Raw genomic sequence first — 23,868 nt, 5'->3', positions numbered from 1 at the left:
CGACTATAACCCACAAACCAGGACGGATCTCCTTATTGATCGGAGTTCATGGCCTATGATCTGATGTCACTCACTGGTAAGGATTCGAGTTGTCTTGGTGAACATGGCACGGCCTTGGTCACAAATGAGGCTGTGGCGTGGTCAAACAAATTGACATGACGATAAGGCCTGGCTTCAGGCCAGGTCATGGTTCTTGGGGCATCCATTTCCTTTGATCCTTAAGATGGGGTTTCAGCCCTTTAAGACCTGGCTCCTCTGTGGTGGGATTGTGTCCTGGAATGCAGGGAGCAAGGGTGCGGCCCGCACACCCTTGAAGATGATCACTCAGGCTACCTGCGCTTCAGGAGCAGACTGATTTCCTTTGAGGTCTGTTCATGGCCTGGCCCCTAGGTTAGTAGTCAGGTGGTCATCATCAGGATCGGAATCTTGGCAGATATTATAATGTGTCCAGGAGTCAGTTACTCAGAAGAGGACCAAATATGCAGTAGTCAGCCATTCTTAGGAAACAGGCTGTTGTGTGAGTAACGTTTGACATCTGTTCATTCCTAAAGATATCGGTTTAAGATCCCTTTAGTTCAAGGTAAGGTTATGTCTGTCTCAGACAGCTGCAGGCACAGTATGACTCTTGTTTTGTATGCTATGTCTATATTGATATATCATGTCCGTGAGCCCATGGCACATTACAGCGGTGGTTCATACATGCTTACATGTGTTGTGGGTGTGGTCTGTCTGCATCGAAGGAAGTATGGGTATGCGATCCGCACACCTGTTGTTGAGCACGTCGGCTTCCAGTAGGCTCAGAAAGGGAGTAGTGTAGTTGAGGCCAAGATTACAGGTGTACAAGCTGGGATGTGTCCCTGTCCATGACTGAGCTGGTCGTGAAAGAGCTGACAATCAGTTCTTGGCTCATTGAGCCTCATGGAACATGGGCTAAACACAATGTTGATTGCCTTCAGTTTGGGCCTTGGCCCTGTTCTTGATGTTCAGGGCTTAATGGGGACAACGGATCTGGGCCATTTGTCCCAGGGCTCTGATTGGTCTAGGTGTGGGACACTTCTAGTTCTGATGAACCTTGAACACGTACATTTTTGTGTGGCTTGTCCTGGCCCTGACTCATTTTGCATTTTCACACAGGTCTCTGTGCTCTGGCAAAAGGTCAAACTGTTCTTCTTGACCTGGACACAGAAGAATTCCTGGGTGCGGCCCGCTCACCCTCCATTCCAAGCTGTGTCCCTGTCGTTTGACATTCGTGTGTGGTCCAGATGATTTCGAAGCCATGATGTCACCTTGGCACATTGGTGAGAAGTTTGCCTGTGTTGGGACAATCACGACTATAACCCACAAACCAGGACGGATCTCCTTATTGATCGGAGTTCATGGCCTATGATCTGATGTCACTCACCGGTAAGGATTCGAGTTGTCTTGGTGAACATGGCACGGCCTTGGTCACAAATGAGGCTGTGGCGTGGTCAAACAAATTGACATGACGATAAGGCCTGGCTTCAGGCCAGGTCATGGTTCTTGGGGCATCCATTTCCTTTGATCCTTAAGATGGGGTTTCAGCCCTTTAAGACCTGGCTCCTCTGTGGTGGGATTGTGTCCTGGAATGCAGGGAGCAAGGGTGCGGCCCGCACACCCTTGAAGATGATCACTCAGGCTACCTGCGCTTCAGGAGCAGACTGATTTCCTTTGAGGTCTGTTCATGGCCTGGCCCCTAGGTTAGTAGTCAGGTGGTCATCATCAGGATCGGAATCTTGGCAGATATTATAATGTGTCCAGGAGTCAGTTACTCAGAAGAGGACCAAATATGCAGTAGTCAGCCATTCTTAGGAAACAGGCTGTTGTGTGAGTAACGTTTGACATCTGTTCATTCCTAAAGATATCGGTTTAAGATCCCTTTAGTTCAAGGTAAGGTTATGTCTGTCTCAGACAGCTGCAGGCACAGTATGACTCTTGTTTTGTATGCTATGTCTATATTGATATATCATGTCCGTGAGCCCATGGCACATTACAGCGGTGGTTCATACATGCTTACATGTGTTGTGGGTGTGGTCTGTCTGCATCGAAGGAAGTATGGGTATGCGATCCGCACACCTGTTGTTGAGCACGTCGGCTTCCAGTAGGCTCAGAAAGGGAGTAGTGTAGTTGAGGCCAAGATTACAGGTGTACAAGCTGGGATGTGTCCCTGTCCATGACTGAGCTGGTCGTGAAAGAGCTGACAATCAGTTCTTGGCTCATTGAGCCTCATGGAACATGGGCTAAACACAATGTTGATTGCCTTCAGTTTGGGCCTTGGCCCTGTTCTTGATGTTCAGGGCTTAATGGGGACAACGGATCTGGGCCATTTGTCCCAGGGCTCTGATTGGTCTAGGTGTGGGACACTTCTAGTTCTGATGAACCTTGAACACGTACATTTTTGTGTGGCTTGTCCTGGCCCTGACTCATTTTGCATTTTCACACAGGTCTCTGTGCTCTGGCAAAAGGTCAAACTGTTCTTCTTGACCTGGACACAGAAGAATTCCTGGGTGCGGCCCGCTCACCCTCCATTCCAAGCTGTGTCCCTGTCGTTTGACATTCGTGTGTGGTCCAGATGATTTCGAAGCCATGATGTCACCTTGGCACATTGGTGAGAAGTTTGCCTGTGTTGGGACAATCACGACTATAACCCACAAACCAGGACGGATCTCCTTATTGATCGGAGTTCATGGCCTATGATCTGATGTCACTCACTGGTAAGGATTCGAGTTGTCTTGGTGAACATGGCACGGCCTTGGTCACAAATGAGGCTGTGGCGTGGTCAAACAAATTGACATGACGATAAGGCCTGGCTTCAGACCAGGTCATGGTTCTTGGGGCATCCATTTCCTTTGATCCTTAAGATGGGGTTTCAGCCCTTTAAGACCTGGCTCCTCTGTGGTGGGATTGTGTCCTGGAATGCAGGGAGCAAGGGTGCGGCCCGCACACCCTTGAAGATGATCACTCAGGCTACCTGCGCTTCAGGAGCAGACTGATTTCCTTTGAGGTCTGTTCATGGCCTGGCCCCTAGGTTAGTAGTCAGGTGGTCATCATCAGGATCGGAATCTTGGCAGATATTATAATGTGTCCAGGAGTCAGTTACTCAGAAGAGGACCAAATATGCAGTAGTCAGCCATTCTTAGGAAACAGGCTGTTGTGTGAGTAACGTTTGACATCTGTTCATTCCTAAAGATATCGGTTTAAGATCCCTTTAGTTCAAGGTAAGGTTATGTCTGTCTCAGACAGCTGCAGGCACAGTATGACTCTTGTTTTGTATGCTATGTCTATATTGATATATCATGTCCGTGAGCCCATGGCACATTACAGCGGTGGTTCATACATGCTTACATGTGTTGTGGGTGTGGTCTGTCTGCATCGAAGGAAGTATGGGTATGCGATCCGCACACCTGTTGTTGAGCACGTCGGCTTCCAGTAGGCTCAGAAAGGGAGTAGTGTAGTTGAGGCCAAGATTACAGGTGTACAAGCTGGGATGTGTCCCTGTCCATGACTGAGCTGGTCGTGAAAGAGCTGACAATCAGTTCTTGGCTCATTGAGCCTCATGGAACATGGGCTAAACACAATGTTGATTGCCTTCAGTTTGGGCCTTGGCCCTGTTCTTGATGTTCAGGGCTTAATGGGGACAACGGATCTGGGCCATTTGTCCCAGGGCTCTGATTGGTCTAGGTGTGGGACACTTCTAGTTCTGATGAACCTTGAACACGTACATTTTTGTGTGGCTTGTCCTGGCCCTGACTCATTTTGCATTTTCACACAGGTCTCTGTGCTCTGGCAAAAGGTCAAACTGTTCTTCTTGACCTGGACACAGAAGAATTCCTGGGTGCGGCCCGCTCACCCTCCATTCCAAGCTGTGTCCCTGTCGTTTGACATTCGTGTGTGGTCCAGATGATTTCGAAGCCATGATGTCACCTTGGCACATTGGTGAGAAGTTTGCCTGTGTTGGGACAATCACGACTATAACCCACAAACCAGGACGGATCTCCTTATTGATCGGAGTTCATGGCCTATGATCTGATGTCACTCACTGGTAAGGATTCGAGTTGTCTTGGTGAACATGGCACGGCCTTGGTCACAAATGAGGCTGTGGCGTGGTCAAACAAATTGACATGACGATAAGGCCTGGCTTCAGGCCAGGTCATGGTTCTTGGGGCATCCATTTCCTTTGATCCTTAAGATGGGGTTTCAGCCCTTTAAGACCTGGCTCCTCTGTGGTGGGATTGTGTCCTGGAATGCAGGGAGCAAGGGTGCGGCCCGCACACCCTTGAAGATGATCACTCAGGCTACCTGCGCTTCAGGAGCAGACTGATTTCCTTTGAGGTCTGTTCATGGCCTGGCCCCTAGGTTAGTAGTCAGGTGGTCATCATCAGGATCGGAATCTTGGCAGATATTATAATGTGTCCAGGAGTCAGTTACTCAGAAGAGGACCAAATATGCAGTAGTCAGCCATTCTTAGGAAACAGGCTGTTGTGTGAGTAACGTTTGACATCTGTTCATTCCTAAAGATATCGGTTTAAGATCCCTTTAGTTCAAGGTAAGGTTATGTCTGTCTCAGACAGCTGCAGGCACAGTATGACTCTTGTTTTGTATGCTATGTCTATATTGATATATCATGTCCGTGAGCCCATGGCACATTACAGCGGTGGTTCATACATGCTTACATGTGTTGTGGGTGTGGTCTGTCTGCATCGAAGGAAGTATGGGTATGCGATCCGCACACCTGTTGTTGAGCACGTCGGCTTCCAGTAGGCTCAGAAAGGGAGTAGTGTAGTTGAGGCCAAGATTACAGGTGTACAAGCTGGGATGTGTCCCTGTCCATGACTGAGCTGGTCGTGAAAGAGCTGACAATCAGTTCTTGGCTCATTGAGCCTCATGGAACATGGGCTAAACACAATGTTGATTGCCTTCAGTTTGGGCCTTGGCCCTGTTCTTGATGTTCAGGGCTTAATGGGGACAACGGATCTGGGCCATTTGTCCCAGGGCTCTGATTGGTCTAGGTGTGGGACACTTCTAGTTCTGATGAACCTTGAACACGTACATTTTTGTGTGGCTTGTCCTGGCCCTGACTCATTTTGCATTTTCACACAGGTCTCTGTGCTCTGGCAAAAGGTCAAACTGTTCTTCTTGACCTGGACACAGAAGAATTCCTGGGTGCGGCCCGCTCACCCTCCATTCCAAGCTGTGTCCCTGTCGTTTGACATTCGTGTGTGGTCCAGATGATTTCGAAGCCATGATGTCACCTTGGCACATTGGTGAGAAGTTTGCCTGTGTTGGGACAATCACGACTATAACCCACAAACCAGGACGGATCTCCTTATTGATCGGAGTTCATGGCCTATGATCTGATGTCACTCACCGGTAAGGATTCGAGTTGTCTTGGTGAACATGGCACGGCCTTGGTCACAAATGAGGCTGTGGCGTGGTCAAACAAATTGACATGACGATAAGGCCTGGCTTCAGGCCAGGTCATGGTTCTTGGGGCATCCATTTCCTTTGATCCTTAAGATGGGGTTTCAGCCCTTTAAGACCTGGCTCCTCTGTGGTGGGATTGTGTCCTGGAATGCAGGGAGCAAGGGTGCGGCCCGCACACCCTTGAAGATGATCACTCAGGCTACCTGCGCTTCAGGAGCAGACTGATTTCCTTTGAGGTCTGTTCATGGCCTGGCCCCTAGGTTAGTAGTCAGGTGGTCATCATCAGGATCGGAATCTTGGCAGATATTATAATGTGTCCAGGAGTCAGTTACTCAGAAGAGGACCAAATATGCAGTAGTCAGCCATTCTTAGGAAACAGGCTGTTGTGTGAGTAACGTTTGACATCTGTTCATTCCTAAAGATATCGGTTTAAGATCCCTTTAGTTCAAGGTAAGGTTATGTCTGTCTCAGACAGCTGCAGGCACAGTATGACTCTTGTTTTGTATGCTATGTCTATATTGATATATCATGTCCGTGAGCCCATGGCACATTACAGCGGTGGTTCATACATGCTTACATGTGTTGTGGGTGTGGTCTGTCTGCATCGAAGGAAGTATGGGTATGCGATCCGCACACCTGTTGTTGAGCACGTCGGCTTCCAGTAGGCTCAGAAAGGGAGTAGTGTAGTTGAGGCCAAGATTACAGGTGTACAAGCTGGGATGTGTCCCTGTCCATGACTGAGCTGGTCGTGAAAGAGCTGACAATCAGTTCTTGGCTCATTGAGCCTCATGGAACATGGGCTAAACACAATGTTGATTGCCTTCAGTTTGGGCCTTGGCCCTGTTCTTGATGTTCAGGGCTTAATGGGGACAACGGATCTGGGCCATTTGTCCCAGGGCTCTGATTGGTCTAGGTGTGGGACACTTCTAGTTCTGATGAACCTTGAACACGTACATTTTTGTGTGGCTTGTCCTGGCCCTGACTCATTTTGCATTTTCACACAGGTCTCTGTGCTCTGGCAAAAGGTCAAACTGTTCTTCTTGACCTGGACACAGAAGAATTCCTGGGTGCGGCCCGCTCACCCTCCATTCCAAGCTGTGTCCCTGTCGTTTGACATTCGTGTGTGGTCCAGATGATTTCGAAGCCATGATGTCACCTTGGCACATTGGTGAGAAGTTTGCCTGTGTTGGGACAATCACGACTATAACCCACAAACCAGGATGGATCTCCTTATTGATCGGAGTTCATGGCCTATGATCTGATGTCACTCACTGGTAAGGATTCGAGTTGTCTTGGTGAACATGGCACGGCCTTGGTCACAAATGAGGCTGTGGCGTGGTCAAACAAATTGACATGACGATAAGGCCTGGCTTCAGGCCAGGTCATGGTTCTTGGGGCATCCATTTCCTTTGATCCTTAAGATGGGGTTTCAGCCCTTTAAGACCTGGCTCCTCTGTGGTGGGATTGTGTCCTGGAATGCAGGGAGCAAGGGTGCGGCCCGCACACCCTTGAAGATGATCACTCAGGCTACCTGCGCTTCAGGAGCAGACTGATTTCCTTTGAGGTCTGTTCATGGCCTGGCCCCTAGGTTAGTAGTCAGGTGGTCATCATCAGGATCGGAATCTTGGCAGATATTATAATGTGTCCAGGAGTCAGTTACTCAGAAGAGGACCAAATATGCAGTAGTCAGCCATTCTTAGGAAACAGGCTGTTGTGTGAGTAACGTTTGACATCTGTTCATTCCTAAAGATATCGGTTTAAGATCCCTTTAGTTCAAGGTAAGGTTATGTCTGTCTCAGACAGCTGCAGGCACAGTATGACTCTTGTTTTGTATGCTATGTCTATATTGATATATCGTGTCCGTGAGCCCATGGCACATTACAGCGGTGGTTCATACATGCTTACATGTGTTGTGGGTGTGGTCTGTCTGCATCGAAGGAAGTATGGGTATGCGATCCGCACACCTGTTGTTGAGCACGTCGGCTTCCAGTAGGCTCAGAAAGGGAGTAGTGTAGTTGAGGCCAAGATTACAGGTGTACAAGCTGGGATGTGTCCCTGTCCATGACTGAGCTGGTCGTGACAGAGCTGACAATCAGTTCTTGGCTCATTGAGCCTCATGGAACATGGGCTAAACACAATGTTGGTTGCCTTCAGTTTGGGCCTTGGCCCTGTTCTTGATGTTCAGGGCTTAATGGGGACAACGGATCTGGGCCATTTGTCCCAGGGCTCTGATTGGTCTAGGTGTGGGACACTTCTAGTTCTGATGAACCTTGAACACGTACATTTTTGTGTGGCTTGTCCTGGCCCTGACTCATTTTGCATTTTCACACAGGTCTCTGTGCTCTGGCAAAAGGTCAAACTGTTCTTCTTGACCTGGACACAGAAGAATTCCTGGGTGCGGCCCGCTCACCCTCCATTCCAAGCTGTGTCCCTGTCGTTTGACATTCGTGTGTGGTCCAGATGATTTCGAAGCCATGATGTCACCTTGGCACATTGGTGAGAAGTTTGCCTGTGTTGGGACAATCACGACTATAACCCACAAACCAGGACGGATCTCCTTATTGATCGGAGTTCATGGCCTATGATCTGATGTCACTCACTGGTAAGGATTCGAGTTGTCTTGGTGAACATGGCACGGCCTTGGTCACAAATGAGGCTGTGGCGTGGTCAAACAAATTGACATGACGATAAGGCCTGGCTTCAGGCCAGGTCATGGTTCTTGGGGCATCCATTTCCTTTGATCCTTAAGATGGGGTTTCAGCCCTTTAAGACCTGGCTCCTCTGTGGTGGGATTGTGTCCTGGAATGCAGGGAGCAAGGGTGCGGCCCGCACACCCTTGAAGATGATCACTCAGGCTACCTGCGCTTCAGGAGCAGACTGATTTCCTTTGAGGTCTGTTCATGGCCTGGCCCCTAGGTTAGTAGTCAGGTGGTCATCATCAGGATCGGAATCTTGGCAGATATTATAATGTGTCCAGGAGTCAGTTACTCAGAAGAGGACCAAATATGCAGTAGTCAGCCATTCTTAGGAAACAGGCTGTTGTGTGAGTAACGTTTGACATCTGTTCATTCCTAAAGATATCGGTTTAAGATCCCTTTAGTTCAAGGTAAGGTTATGTCTGTCTCAGACAGCTGCAGGCACAGTATGACTCTTGTTTTGTATGCTATGTCTATATTGATATATCATGTCCGTGAGCCCATGGCACATTACAGCGGTGGTTCATACATGCTTACATGTGTTGTGGGTGTGGTCTGTCTGCATCGAAGGAAGTATGGGTATGCGATCCGCACACCTGTTGTTGAGCACGTCGGCTTCCAGTAGGCTCAGAAAGGGAGTAGTGTAGTTGAGGCCAAGATTACAGGTGTACAAGCTGGGATGTGTCCCTGTCCATGACTGAGCTGGTCGTGAAAGAGCTGACAATCAGTTCTTGGCTCATTGAGCCTCATGGAACATGGGCTAAACACAATGTTGATTGCCTTCAGTTTGGGCCTTGGCCCTGTTCTTGATGTTCAGGGCTTAATGGGGACAACGGATCTGGGCCATTTGTCCCAGGGCTCTGATTGGTCTAGGTGTGGGACACTTCTAGTTCTGATGAACCTTGAACACGTACATTTTTGTGTGGCTTGTCCTGGCCCTGACTCATTTTGCATTTTCACACAGGTCTCTGTGCTCTGGCAAAAGGTCAAACTGTTCTTCTTGACCTGGACACAGAAGAATTCCTGGGTGCGGCCCGCTCACCCTCCATTCCAAGCTGTGTCCCTGTCGTTTGACATTCGTGTGTGGTCCAGATGATTTCGAAGCCATGATGTCACCTTGGCACATTGGTGAGAAGTTTGCCTGTGTTGGGACAATCACGACTATAACCCACAAACCAGGACGGATCTCCTTATTGATCGGAGTTCATGGCCTATGATCTGATGTCACTCACTGGTAAGGATTCGAGTTGTCTTGGTGAACATGGCACGGCCTTGGTCACAAATGAGGCTGTGGCGTGGTCAAACAAATTGACATGACGATAAGGCCTGGCTTCAGGCCAGGTCATGGTTCTTGGGGCATCCATTTCCTTTGATCCTTAAGATGGGGTTTCAGCCCTTTAAGACCTGGCTCCTCTGTGGTGGGATTGTGTCCTGGAATGCAGGGAGCAAGGGTGCGGCCCGCACACCCTTGAAGATGATCACTCAGGCTACCTGCGCTTCAGGAGCAGACTGATTTCCTTTGAGGTCTGTTCATGGCCTGGCCCCTAGGTTAGTAGTCAGGTGGTCATCATCAGGATCGGAATCTTGGCAGATATTATAATGTGTCCAGGAGTCAGTTACTCAGAAGAGGACCAAATATGCAGTAGTCAGCCATTCTTAGGAAACAGGCTGTTGTGTGAGTAACGTTTGACATCTGTTCATTCCTAAAGATATCGGTTTAAGATCCCTTTAGTTCAAGGTAAGGTTATGTCTGTCTCAGACAGCTGCAGGCACAGTATGACTCTTGTTTTGTATGCTATGTCTATATTGATATATCATGTCCGTGAGCCCATGGCACATTACAGCGGTGGTTCATACATGCTTACATGTGTTGTGGGTGTGGTCTGTCTGCATCGAAGGAAGTATGGGTATGCGATCCGCACACCTGTTGTTGAGCACGTCGGCTTCCAGTAGGCTCAGAAAGGGAGTAGTGTAGTTGAGGCCAAGATTACAGGTGTACAAGCTGGGATGTGTCCCTGTCCATGACTGAGCTGGTCGTGAAAGAGCTGACAATCAGTTCTTGGCTCATTGAGCCTCATGGAACATGGGCTAAACACAATGTTGATTGCCTTCAGTTTGGGCCTTGGCCCTGTTCTTGATGTTCAGGGCTTAATGGAGACAACGGATCTGGGCCATTTGTCCCAGGGCTCTGATTGGTCTAGGTGTGGGACACTTCTAGTTCTGATGAACCTTGAACACGTACATTTTTGTGTGGCTTGTCCTGGCCCTGACTCATTTTGCATTTTCACACAGGTCTCTGTGCTCTGGCAAAAGGTCAAACTGTTCTTCTTGACCTGGACACAGAAGAATTCCTGGGTGCGGCCCGCTCACCCTCCATTCCAAGCTGTGTCCCTGTCGTTTGACATTCGTGTGTGGTCCAGATGATTTCGAAGCCATGATGTCACCTTGGCACATTGGTGAGAAGTTTGCCTGTGTTGGGACAATCACGACTATAACCCACAAACCAGGACGGATCTCCTTATTGATCGGAGTTCATGGCCTATGATCTGATGTCACTCACCGGTAAGGATTCGAGTTGTCTTGGTGAACATGGCACGGCCTTGGTCACAAATGAGGCTGTGGCGTGGTCAAACAAATTGACATGACGATAAGGCCTGGCTTCAGGCCAGGTCATGGTTCTTGGGGCATCCATTTCCTTTGATCCTTAAGATGGGGTTTCAGCCCTTTAAGACCTGGCTCCTCTGTGGTGGGATTGTGTCCTGGAATGCAGGGAGCAAGGGTGCGGCCCGCACACCCTTGAAGATGATCACTCAGGCTACCTGCGCTTCAGGAGCAGACTGATTTCCTTTGAGGTCTGTTCATGGCCTGGCCCCTAGGTTAGTAGTCAGGTGGTCATCATCAGGATCGGAATCTTGGCAGATATTATAATGTGTCCAGGAGTCAGTTACTCAGAAGAGGACCAAATATGCAGTAGTCAGCCATTCTTAGGAAACAGGCTGTTGTGTGAGTAACGTTTGACATCTGTTCATTCCTAAAGATATCGGTTTAAGATCCCTTTAGTTCAAGGTAAGGTTATGTCTGTCTCAGACAGCTGCAGGCACAGTATGACTCTTGTTTTGTATGCTATGTCTATATTGATATATCATGTCCGTGAGCCCATGGCACATTACAGCGGTGGTTCATACATGCTTACATGTGTTGTGGGTGTGGTCTGTCTGCATCGAAGGAAGTATGGGTATGCGATCCGCACACCTGTTGTTGAGCACGTCGGCTTCCAGTAGGCTCAGAAAGGGAGTAGTGTAGTTGAGGCCAAGATTACAGGTGTACAAGCTGGGATGTGTCCCTGTCCATGACTGAGCTGGTCGTGAAAGAGCTGACAATCAGTTCTTGGCTCATTGAGCCTCATGGAACATGGGCTAAACACAATGTTGATTACCTTCAGTTTGGGCCTTGGCCCTGTTCTTGATGTTCAGGGCTTAATGGGGACAACGGATCTGGGCCATTTGTCCCAGGGCTCTGATTGGTCTAGGTGTGGGACACTTCTAGTTCTGATGAATCTTGAACATGTACATTTTTGTGTGGCTTGTCCTGGCCCTGACTCATTTTGCATTTTCACACAGGTCTCTGTGCTCTGGCAAAAGGTCAAACTGTTCTTCTTGACCTGGACACAGAAGAATTCCTGGGTGCGGCCTGCTCACCCTCCATTCCAAGCTGTGTCCCTGTCGTTTGACATTCGTGTGTGGTCCAGATGATTTCGAAGCCATGATGTCACCTTGGCACATTGGTGAGAAGTTTGCCTGTGTTGGGACAATCACGACTATAACCCACAAACCAGGACGGATCTCCTTATTGATCGGAGTTCATGGCCTATGATCTGATGTCACTCACCGGTAAGGATTCGAGTTGTCTTGGTGAACATGGCACGGCCTTGGTCACAAATGAGGCTGTGGCGTGGTCAAACAAATTGACATGACGATAAGGCCTGGCTTCAGGCCAGGTCATGGTTCTTGGGGCATCCATTTCCTTTGATCCTTAAGATGGGGTTTCAGCCCTTTAAGACCTGGCTCCTCTGTGGTGGGATTGTGTCCTGGAATGCAGGGAGCAAGGGTGCTGCCCGCACACCCTTGAAGATGATCACTCAGGCTACCTGCGCTTCAGGAGCAGACTGATTTCCTTTGAGGTCTGTTCATGGCCTGGCCCCTAGGTTAGTAGTCAGGTGGTCATCATCAGGATCGGAATCTTGGCAGATATTATAATGTGTCCAGGAGTCAGTTACTCAGAAGAGGACCAAATATGCAGTAGTCAGCCATTCTTAGGAAACAGGCTGTTGTGTGAGTAACGTTTGACATCTGTTCATTCCTAAAGATATCGGTTTAAGATCCCTTTAGTTCAAGGTAAGGTTATGTCTGTCTCAGACAGCTGCAGGCACAGTATGACTCTTGTTTTGTATGCTATGTCTATATTGATATATCATGTCCGTGAGCCCATGGCACATTACAGCGGTGGTTCATACATGCTTACATGTGTTGTGGGTGTGGTCTGTCTGCATCGAAGGAAGTATGGGTATGCGATCCGCACACCTGTTGTTGAGCACGTCGGCTTCCAGTAGGCTCAGAAAGGGAGTAGTGTAGTTGAGGCCAAGATTACAGGTGTACAAGCTGGGATGTGTCCCTGTCCATGACTGAGCTGGTCGTGAAAGAGCTGACAATCAGTTCTTGGCTCATTGAGCCTCATGGAACATGGGCTAAACACAATGTTGATTGCCTTCAGTTTGGGCCTTGGCCCTGTTCTTGATGTTCAGGGCTTAATGGGGACAACGGATCTGGGCCATTTGTCCCAGGGCTCTGATTGGTCTAGGTGTGGGACACTTCTAGTTCTGATGAACCTTGAACACGTACATTTTTGTGTGGCTTGTCCTGGCCCTGACTCATTTTGCATTTTCACACAGGTCTCTGTGCTCTGGCAAAAGGTCAAACTGTTCTTCTTGACCTGGACACAGAAGAATTCCTGGGTGCGGCCCGCTCACCCTCCATTCCAAGCTGTGTCCCTGTCGTTTGACATTCGTGTGTGGTCCAGATGATTTCGAAGCCATGATGTCACCTTGGCACATTGGTGAGAAGTTTGCCTGTGTTGGGACAATGACGACTATAACCCACAAACCAGGACGGATCTCCTTATTGATCGGAGTTCATGGCCTATGATCTGATGTCACTCACCGGTAAGGATTCGAGTTGTCTTGGTGAACATGGCACGGCCTTGGTCACAAATGAGGCTGTGGCGTGGTCAAACAAATTGACATGACGATAAGGCCTGGCTTCAGGCCAGGTCATGGTTCTTGGGGCATCCATTTCCTTTGATCCTTAAGATGGGGTTTCAGCCCTTTAAGACCTGGCTCCTCTGTGGTGGGATTGTGTCCTGGAATGCAGGGAGCAAGGGTGCGGCCCGCACACCCTTGAAGATGATCACTCAGGCTACCTGCGCTTCAGGAGCAGACTGATTTCCTTTGAGGTCTGTTCATGGCCTGGCCCCTAGGTTAGTAGTCAGGTGGTCATCATCAGGATCGGAATCTTGGCAGATATTATAATGTGTCCAGGAGTCAGTTACTCAGAAGAGGACCAAATATGCAGTAGTCAGCCATTCTTAGGAAACAGGCTGTTGTGTGAGTAACGTTTGACATCTGTTCATTCCTAAAGATATCGGTTTAAGATCCCTTTAGTTCAAGGTAAGGTTATGTCTGTCTCAGACAGCTGCAGGCACAGTATGACTCTTGTTTTGTATGCTATGTCTATATTGATATATCATGTCCGTGAGCCCATGGCACATTACAGCGGTGGTTCATACATGCTTACATGTGTTGTGGGTGTGGTCTGTCTGCATCGAAGGAAGTATGGGTATGCGATCCGCACACCTGTTGTTGAGCACGTCGGCTTCCAGTAGGCTCAGAAAGGGAGTAGTGTAGTTGAGGCCAAGATTACAGGTGTAGAAGCTGGGATGTGTCCCTGTCCATGACTGAGCTGGTCGTGAAAGAGCTGACAATCAGTTCTTGGCTCATTGAGCCTCATGGAACATGGGCTAAACACAATGTTGATTGCCTTCAGTTTGGGCCTTGGCCCTGTTCTTGATGTTCAGGGCTTAATGGGGACAACGGATCTGGGCCATTTGTCCCAGGGCTCTGATTGGTCTAGGTGTGGGACACTTCTAGTTCTGATGAACCTTGAACACGTACATTTTTGTGTGGCTTGTCCTGGCCCTGACTCATTTTGCATTTTCACACAGGTCTCTGTGCTCTGGCAAAAGGTCAAACTGTTCTTCTTGACCTGGACACAGAAGAATTCCTGGGTGCGGCCCGCTCACCCTCCATTCCAAGCTGTGTCCCTGTCGTTTGACATTCGTGTGTGGTCCAGATGATTTCGAAGCCATGATGTCACCTTGGCACATTGGTGAGAAGTTTGCCTGTGTTGGGACAATCACGACTATAACCCACAAACCAGGACGGATCTCCTTATTGATCGGAGTTCATGGCCTATATTCTGATGTCACTCACTGGTAAGGATTCGAGTTGTCTTGGTGAACATGGCACGGCCTTGGTCACAAATGAGGCTGTGGCGTGGTCAAACAAATTGACATGACGATAAGGCCTGGCTTCAGGCCAGGTCATGGTTCTTGGGGCATCCATTTCCTTTGATCCTTAAGATGGGGTTTCAGCCCTTTAAGACCTGGCTCCTCTGTGGTGGGATTGTGTCCTGGAATGCAGGGAGCAAGGGTGCGGCCCGCACACCCTTGAAGATGATCACTCAGGCTACCTGCGCTTCAGGAGCAGACTGATTTCCTTTGAGGTCTGTTCATGGCCTGGCCCCTAGGTTAGTAGTCAGGTGGTCATCATCAGGATCGGAATCTTGGCAGATATTATAATGTGTCCAGGAGTCAGTTACTCAGAAGAGGACCAAATATGCAGTAGTCAGCCATTCTTAGGAAACAGGCTGTTGTGTGAGTAACGTTTGACATCTGTTCATTCCTAAAGATATCGGTTTAAGATCCCTTTAGTTCAAGGTAAGGTTATGTCTGTCTCAGACAGCTGCAGGCACAGTATGACTCTTGTTTTGTATGCTATGTCTATATTGATATATCATGTCCGTGAGCCCATGGCACATTACAGCGGTGGTTCATACATGCTTACATGTGTTGTGGGTGTGGTCTGTCTGCATCGAAGGAAGTATGGGTATGCGATCCGCACACCTGTTGTTGAGCACGTCGGCTTCCAGTAGGCTCAGAAAGGGAGTAGTGTAGTTGAGGCCAAGATTACAGGTGTACAAGCTGGGATGTGTCCCTGTCCATGACTGAGCTGGTCGTGAAAGAGCTGACAATCAGTTCTTGGCTCATTGAGCCTCATGGAACATGGGCTAAACACAATGTTGATTGCCTTCAGTTTGGGCCTTGGCCCTGTTCTTGATGTTCAGGGCTTAATGGGGACAACGGATCTGGGCCATTTGTCCCAGGGCTCTGATTGGTCTAGGTGTGGGACACTTCTAGTTCTGATGAACCTTGAACACGTACATTTTTGTGTGGCTTGTCCTGGCCCTGACTCATTTTGCATTTTCACACAGGTCTCTGTGCTCTGGCAAAAGGTCAAACTGTTCTTCTTGACCTGGACACAGAAGAATTCCTGGGTGCGGCCCGCTCACCCTCCATTCCAAGCTGTGTCCCTGTCGTTTGACATTCGTGTGTGGTCCAGATGATTTCGAAGCCATGATGTCACCTTGGCACATTGGTGAGAAGTTTGCCTGTGTTGGGACAATCACGACTATAACCCACAAACCAGGACGGATCTCCTTATTGATCGGAGTTCATGGCCTATGATCTGATGTCACTCACTGGTAAGGATTCGAGTTGTCTTGGTGAACATGGCACGGCCTTGGTCACAAATGAGGCTGTGGCGTGGTCAAACAAATTGACATGACGATAAGGCCTGGCTTCAGGCCAGGTCATGGTTCTTGGGGCATCCATTTCCTTTGATCCTTAAGATGGGGTTTCAGCCCTTTAAGACCTGGCTCCTCTGTGGTGGGATTGTGTCCTGGAATGCAGGGAGCAAGGGTGCGGCCCGCACACCCTTGAAGATGATCACTCAGGCTACCTGCGCTTCAGGAGCAGACTGATTTCCTTTGAGGTCTGTTCATGGCCTGGCCCCTAGGTTAGTAGTCAGGTGGTCATCATCAGGATCGGAATCTTGGCAGATATTATAATGTGTCCAGGAGTCAGTTACTCAGAAGAGGACCAAATATGCAGTAGTCAGCCATTCTTAGGAAACAGGCTGTTGTGTGAGTAACGTTTGACATCTGTTCATTCCTAAAGATATCGGTTTAAGATCCCTTTAGTTCAAGGTAAGGTTATGTCTGTCTCAGACAGCTGCAGGCACAGTATGACTCTTGTTTTGTATGCTATGTCTATATTGATATATCATGTCCGTGAGCCCATGGCACATTACAGCGGTGGTTCATACATGCTTACATGTGTTGTGGGTGTGGTCTGTCTGCATCGAAGGAAGTATGGGTATGCGATCCGCACACCTGTTGTTGAGCACGTCGGCTTCCAGTAGGCTCAGAAAGGGAGTAGTGTAGTTGAGGCCAAGATTACAGGTGTACAAGCTGGGATGTGTCCCTGTCCATGACTGAGCTGGTCGTGAAAGAGCTGACAATCAGTTCTTGGCTCATTGAGCCTCATGGAACATGGGCTAAACACAATGTTGATTGCCTTCAGTTTGGGCCTTGGCCCTGTTCTTGATGTTCAGGGCTTAATGGGGACAACGGATCTGGGCCATTTGTCCCAGGGCTCTGATTGGTCTAGGTGTGGGACACTTCTAGTTCTGATGAACCTTGAACACGTACATTTTTGTGTGGCTTGTCCTGGCCCTGACTCATTTTGCATTTTCACACAGGTCTCTGTGCTCTGGCAAAAGGTCAAACTGTTCTTCTTGACCTGGACACAGAAGAATTCCTGGGTGCGGCCCGCTCACCCTCCATTCCAAGCTGTGTCCCTGTCGTTTGACATTCGTGTGTGGTCCAGATGATTTCGAAGCCATGATGTCACCTTGGCACATTGGTGAGAAGTTTGCCTGTGTTGGGACAATCACGACTATAACCCACAAACCAGGACGGATCTCCTTATTGATCGGAGTTCATGGCCTATGATCTGATGTCACTCACTGGTAAGGATTCGAGTTGTCTTGGTGAACATGGCACGGCCTTGGTCACAAATGAGGCTGTGGCGTGGTCAAACAAATTGACATGACGATAAGGCCTGGCTTCAGGCCAGGTCATGGTTCTTGGGGCATCCATTTCCTTTGATCCTTAAGATGGGGTTTCAGCCCTTTAAGACCTGGCTCCTCTGTGGTGGGATTGTGTCCTGGAATGCAGGGAGCAAGGGTGCGGCCCGCACACCCTTGAAGATGATCACTCAGGCTACCTGCGCTTCAGGAGCAGACTGATTTCCTTTGAGGTCTGTTCATGGCCTGGCCCCTAGGTTAGTAGTCAGGTGGTCATCATCAGGATCGGAATCTTGGCAGATATTATAATGTGTCCAGGAGTCAGTTACTCAGAAGAGGACCAAATATGCAGTAGTCAGCCATTCTTAGGAAACAGGCTGTTGTGTGAGTAACGTTTGACATCTGTTCATTCCTAAAGATATCGGTTTAAGATCCCTTTAGTTCAAGGTAAGGTTATGTCTGTCTCAGACAGCTGCAGGCACAGTATGACTCTTGTTTTGTATGCTATGTCTATATTGATATATCATGTCCGTGAGCCCATGGCACATTACAGCGGTGGTTCATACATGCTTACATGTGTTGTGGGTGTGGTCTGTCTGCATCGAAGGAAGTATGGGTATGCGATCCGCACACCTGTTGTTGAGCACGTCGGCTTCCAGTAGGCTCAGAAAGGGAGTAGTGTAGTTGAGGCCAAGATTACAGGTGTACAAGCTGGGATGTGTCCCTGTCCATGACTGAGCTGGTCGTGAAAGAGCTGACAATCAGTTCTTGGCTCATTGAGCCTCATGGAACATGGGCTAAACACAATGTTGATTGCCTTCAGTTTGGGCCTTGGCCCTGTTCTTGATGTTCAGGGCTTAATGGGGACAACGGATCTGGGCCATTTGTCCCAGGGCTCTGATTGGTCTAGGTGTGGGACACTTCTAGTTCTGATGAACCTTGAACACGTACATTTTTGTGTGGCTTGTCCTGGCCCTGACTCATTTTGCATTTTCACACAGGTCTCTGTGCTCTGGCAAAAGGTCAAACTGTTCTTCTTGACCTGGACACAGAAGAATTCCTGGGTGCGGCCCGCTCACCCTCCATTCCAAGCTGTGTCCCTGTCGTTTGACATTCGTGTGTGGTCCAGATGATTTCGAAGCCATGATGTCACCTTGGCACATTGGTGAGAAGTTTGCCTGTGTTGGGACAATCACGACTATAACCCACAAACCAGGACGGATCTCCTTATTGATCGGAGTTCATGGCCTATGATCTGATGTCACTCACTGGTAAGGATTCGAGTTGTCTTGGTGAACATGGCACGGCCTTGGTCACAAATGAGGCTGTGGCGTGGTCAAACAAATTGACATGACGATAAGGCCTGGCTTCAGACCAGGTCATGGTTCTTGGGGCATCCATTTCCTTTGATCCTTAAGATGGGGTTTCAGCCCTTTAAGACCTGGCTCCTCTGTGGTGGGATTGTGTCCTGGAATGCAGGGAGCAAGGGTGCGGCCCGCACACCCTTGAAGATGATCACTCAGGCTACCTGCGCTTCAGGAGCAGACTGATTTCCTTTGAGGTCTGTTCATGGCCTGGCCCCTAGGTTAGTAGTCAGGTGGTCATCATCAGGATCGGAATCTTGGCAGATATTATAATGTGTCCAGGAGTCAGTTACTCAGAAGAGGACCAAATATGCAGTAGTCAGCCATTCTTAGGAAACAGGCTGTTGTGTGAGTAACGTTTGACATCTGTTCATTCCTAAAGATATCGGTTTAAGATCCCTTTAGTTCAAGGTAAGGTTATGTCTGTCTCAGACAGCTGCAGGCACAGTATGACTCTTGTTTTGTATGCTATGTCTATATTGATATATCATGTCCGTGAGCCCATGGCACATTACAGCGGTGGTTCATACATGCTTACATGTGTTGTGGGTGTGGTCTGTCTGCATCGAAGGAAGTATGGGTATGCGATCCGCACACCTGTTGTTGAGCACGTCGGCTTCCAGTAGGCTCAGAAAGGGAGTAGTGTAGTTGAGGCCAAGATTACAGGTGTAGAAGCTGGGATGTGTCCCTGTCCATGACTGAGCTGGTCGTGAAAGAGCTGACAATCAGTTCTTGGCTCATTGAGCCTCATGGAACATGGGCTAAACACAATGTTGATTGCCTTCAGTTTGGGCCTTGGCCCTGTTCTTGATGTTCAGGGCTTAATGGGGACAACGGATCTGGGCCATTTGTCCCAGGGCTCTGATTGGTCTAGGTGTGGGACACTTCTAGTTCTGATGAACCTTGAACACGTACATTTTTGTGTGGCTTGTCCTGGCCCTGACTCATTTTGCATTTTCACACAGGTCTCTGTGCTCTGGCAAAAGGTCAAACTGTTCTTCTTGACCTGGACACAGAAGAATTCCTGGGTGCGGCCCGCTCACCCTCCATTCCAAGCTGTGTCCCTGTCGTTTGACATTCGTGTGTGGTCCAGATGATTTCGAAGCCATGATGTCACCTTGGCACATTGGTGAGAAGTTTGCCTGTGTTGGGACAATCACGACTATAACCCACAAACCAGGACGGATCTCCTTATTGATCGGAGTTCATGGCCTGTGATCTGATGTCACTCACTGGTAAGGATTCGAGTTGTCTTGGTGAACATGGCACGGCCTAGGTCACAAATGAGGCTGTGGCGTGGTCAAACAAATTGACATGACGATAAGGCCTGGCTTCAGACCAGGTCATGGTTCTTGGGGCATCCATTTCCTTTGATCCTTAAGATGGGGTTTCAGCCCTTTAAGACCTGGCTCCTCTGTGGTGGGATTGTGTCCTGGAATGCAGGGAGCAAGGGTGCGGCCCGCACACCCTTGAAGATGATCACTCAGGCTACCTGCGCTTCAGGAGCAGACTGATTTCCTTTGAGGTCTGTTCATGGCCTGGCCCCTAGGTTAGTAGTCAGGTGGTCATCATCAGGATCGGAATCTTGGCAGATATTATAATGTGTCCAGGAGTCAGTTACTCAGAAGAGGACCAAATATGCAGTAGTCAGCCATTCTTAGGAAACAGGCTGTTGTGTGAGTAACGTTTGACATCTGTTCATTCCTAAAGATATCGGTTTAAGATCCCTTTAGTTCAAGGTAAGGTTATGTCTGTCTCAGACAGCTGCAGGCACAGTATGACTCTTGTTTTGTATGCTATGTCTATATTGATATATCATGTCCGTGAGCCCATGGCACATTACAGCGGTGGTTCATACATGCTTACATGTGTTGTGGGTGTGGTCTGTCTGCATCGAAGGAAGTATGGGTATGCGATCCGCACACCTGTTGTTGAGCACGTCGGCTTCCAGTAGGCTCAGAAAGGGAGTAGTGTAGTTGAGGCCAAGATTACAGGTGTACAAGCTGGGATGTGTCCCTGTCCATGACTGAGCTGGTCGTGAAAGAGCTGACAATCAGTTCTTGGCTCATTGAGCCTCATGGAACATGGGCTAAACACAATGTTGATTGCCTTCAGTTTGGGCCTTGGCCCTGTTCTTGATGTTCAGGGCTTAATGGGGACAACGGATCTGGGCCATTTGTCCCAGGGCTCTGATTGGTCTAGGTGTGGGACACTTCTAGTTCTGATGAACCTTGAACACGTACATTTTTGTGTGGCTTGTCCTGGCCCTGACTCATTTTGCATTTTCACACAGGTCTCTGTGCTCTGGCAAAAGGTCAAACTGTTCTTCTTGACCTGGACACAGAAGAATTCCTGGGTGCGGCCCGCTCACCCTCCATTCCAAGCTGTGTCCCTGTCGTTTGACATTCGTGTGTGGTCCAGATGATTTCGAAGCCATGATGTCACCTTGGCACATTGGTGAGAAGTTTGCCTGTGTTGGGACAATCACGACTATAACCCACAAACCAGGACGGATCTCCTTATTGATCGGAGTTCATGGCCTATATTCTGATGTCACTCACTGGTAAGGATTCGAGTTGTCTTGGTGAACATGGCACGGCCTTGGTCACAAATGAGGCTGTGGCGTGGTCAAACAAATTGACATGACGATAAGGCCTGGCTTCAGGCCAGGTCATGGTTCTTGGGGCATCCATTTCCTTTGATCCTTAAGATGGGGTTTCAGCCCTTTAAGACCTGGCTCCTCTGTGGTGGGATTGTGTCCTGGAATGCAGGGAGCAAGGGTGCGGCCCGCACACCCTTGAAGATGATCACTCAGGCTACCTGCGCTTCAGGAGCAGACTGATTTCCTTTGAGGTCTGTTCATGGCCTGGCCCCTAGGTTAGTAGTCAGGTGGTCATCATCAGGATCGGAATCTTGGCAGATATTATAATGTGTCCAGGAGTCAGTTACTCAGAAGAGGACCAAATATGCAGTAGTCAGCCATTCTTAGGAAACAGGCTGTTGTGTGAGTAACGTTTGACATCTGTTCATTCCTAAAGATATCGGTTTAAGATCCCTTTAGTTCAAGGTAAGGTTATGTCTGTCTCAGACAGCTGCAGGCACAGTATGACTCTTGTTTTGTATGCTATGTCTATATTGATATATCATGTCCGTGAGCCCATGGCACATTACAGCGGTGGTTCATACATGCTTACATGTGTTGTGGGTGTGGTCTGTCTGCATCGAAGGAAGTATGGGTATGCGATCCGCACACCTGTTGTTGAGCACGTCGGCTTCCAGTAGGCTCAGAAAGGGAGTAGTGTAGTTGAGGCCAAGATTACAGGTGTACAAGCTGGGATGTGTCCCTGTCCATGACTGAGCTGGTCGTGAAAGAGCTGACAATCAGTTCTTGGCTCATTGAGCCTCATGGAACATGGGCTAAACACAATGTTGATTGCCTTCAGTTTGGGCCTTGGCCCTGTTCTTGATGTTCAGGGCTTAATGGGGACAACGGATCTGGGCCATTTGTCCCAGGGCTCTGATTGGTCTAGGTGTGGGACACTTCTAGTTCTGATGAACCTTGAACACGTACATTTTTGTGTGGCTTGTCCTGGCCCTGACTCATTTTGCATTTTCACACAGGTCTCTGTGCTCTGGCAAAAGGTCAAACTGTTCTTCTTGACCTGGACACAGAAGAATTCCTGGGTGCGGCCCGCTCACCCTCCATTCCAAGCTGTGTCCCTGTCGTTTGACATTCGTGTGTGGTCCAGATGATTTCGAAGCCATGATGTCACCTTGGCACATTGGTGAGAAGTTTGCCTGTGTTGGGACAATCACGACTATAACCCACAAACCAGGACGGATCTCCTTATTGATCGGAGTTCATGGCCTATGATCTGATGTCACTCACTGGTAAGGATTCGAGTTGTCTTGGTGAACATGGCACGGCCTTGGTCACAAATGAGGCTGTGGCGTGGTCAAACAAATTGACATGACGATAAGGCCTGGCTTCAGGCCAGGTCATGGTTCTTGGGGCATCCATTTCCTTTGATCCTTAAGATGGGGTTTCAGCCCTTTAAGACCTGGCTCCTCTGTGGTGGGATTGTGTCCTGGAATGCAGGGAGCAAGGGTGCGGCCCGCACACCCTTGAAGATGATCACTCAGGCTACCTGCGCTTCAGGAGCAGACTGATTTCCTTTGAGGTCTGTTCATGGCCTGGCCCCTAGGTTAGTAGTCAGGTGGTCATCATCAGGATCGGAATCTTGGCAGATATTATAATGTGTCCAGGAGTCAGTTACTCAGAAGAGGACCAAATATGCAGTAGTCAGCCATTCTTAGGAAACAGGCTGTTGTGTGAGTAACGTTTGACATCTGTTCATTCCTAAAGATATCGGTTTAAGATCCCTTTAGTTCAAGGTAAGGTTATGTCTGTCTCAGACAGCTGCAGGCACAGTATGACTCTTGTTTTGTATGCTATGTCTATATTGATATATCATGTCCGTGAGCCCATGGCACATTACAGCGGTGGTTCATACATGCTTACATGTGTTGTGGGTGTGGTCTGTCTGCATCGAAGGAAGTATGGGTATGCGATCCGCACACCTGTTGTTGAGCACGTCGGCTTCCAGTAGGCTCAGAAAGGGAGTAGTGTAGTTGAGGCCAAGATTACAGGTGTACAAGCTGGGATGTGTCCCTGTCCATGACTGAGCTGGTCGTGAAAGAGCTGACAATCAGTTCTTGGCTCATTGAGCCTCATGGAACATGGGCTAAACACAATGTTGATTGCCTTCAGTTTGGGCCTTGGCCCTGTTCTTGATGTTCAGGGCTTAATGGGGACAACGGATCTGGGCCATTTGTCCCAGGGCTCTGATTGGTCTAGGTGTGGGACACTTCTAGTTCTGATGAACCTTGAACACGTACATTTTTGTGTGGCTTGTCCTGGCCCTGACTCATTTTGCATTTTCACACAGGTCTCTGTGCTCTGGCAAAAGGTCAAACTGTTCTTCTTGACCTGGACACAGAAGAATTCCTGGGTGCGGCCCGCTCACCCTCCATTCCAAGCTGTGTCCCTGTCGTTTGACATTCGTGTGTGGTCCAGATGATTTCGAAGCCATGATGTCACCTTGGC

Source organism: Chionomys nivalis, chromosome 1 (assembly GCF_950005125.1).
Source record: "Chionomys nivalis chromosome 1, mChiNiv1.1, whole genome shotgun sequence".
NCBI lineage: Eukaryota > Metazoa > Chordata > Mammalia > Rodentia > Cricetidae > Chionomys > Chionomys nivalis.
Note: the sequence above shows the minus strand (reverse complement) of the source record.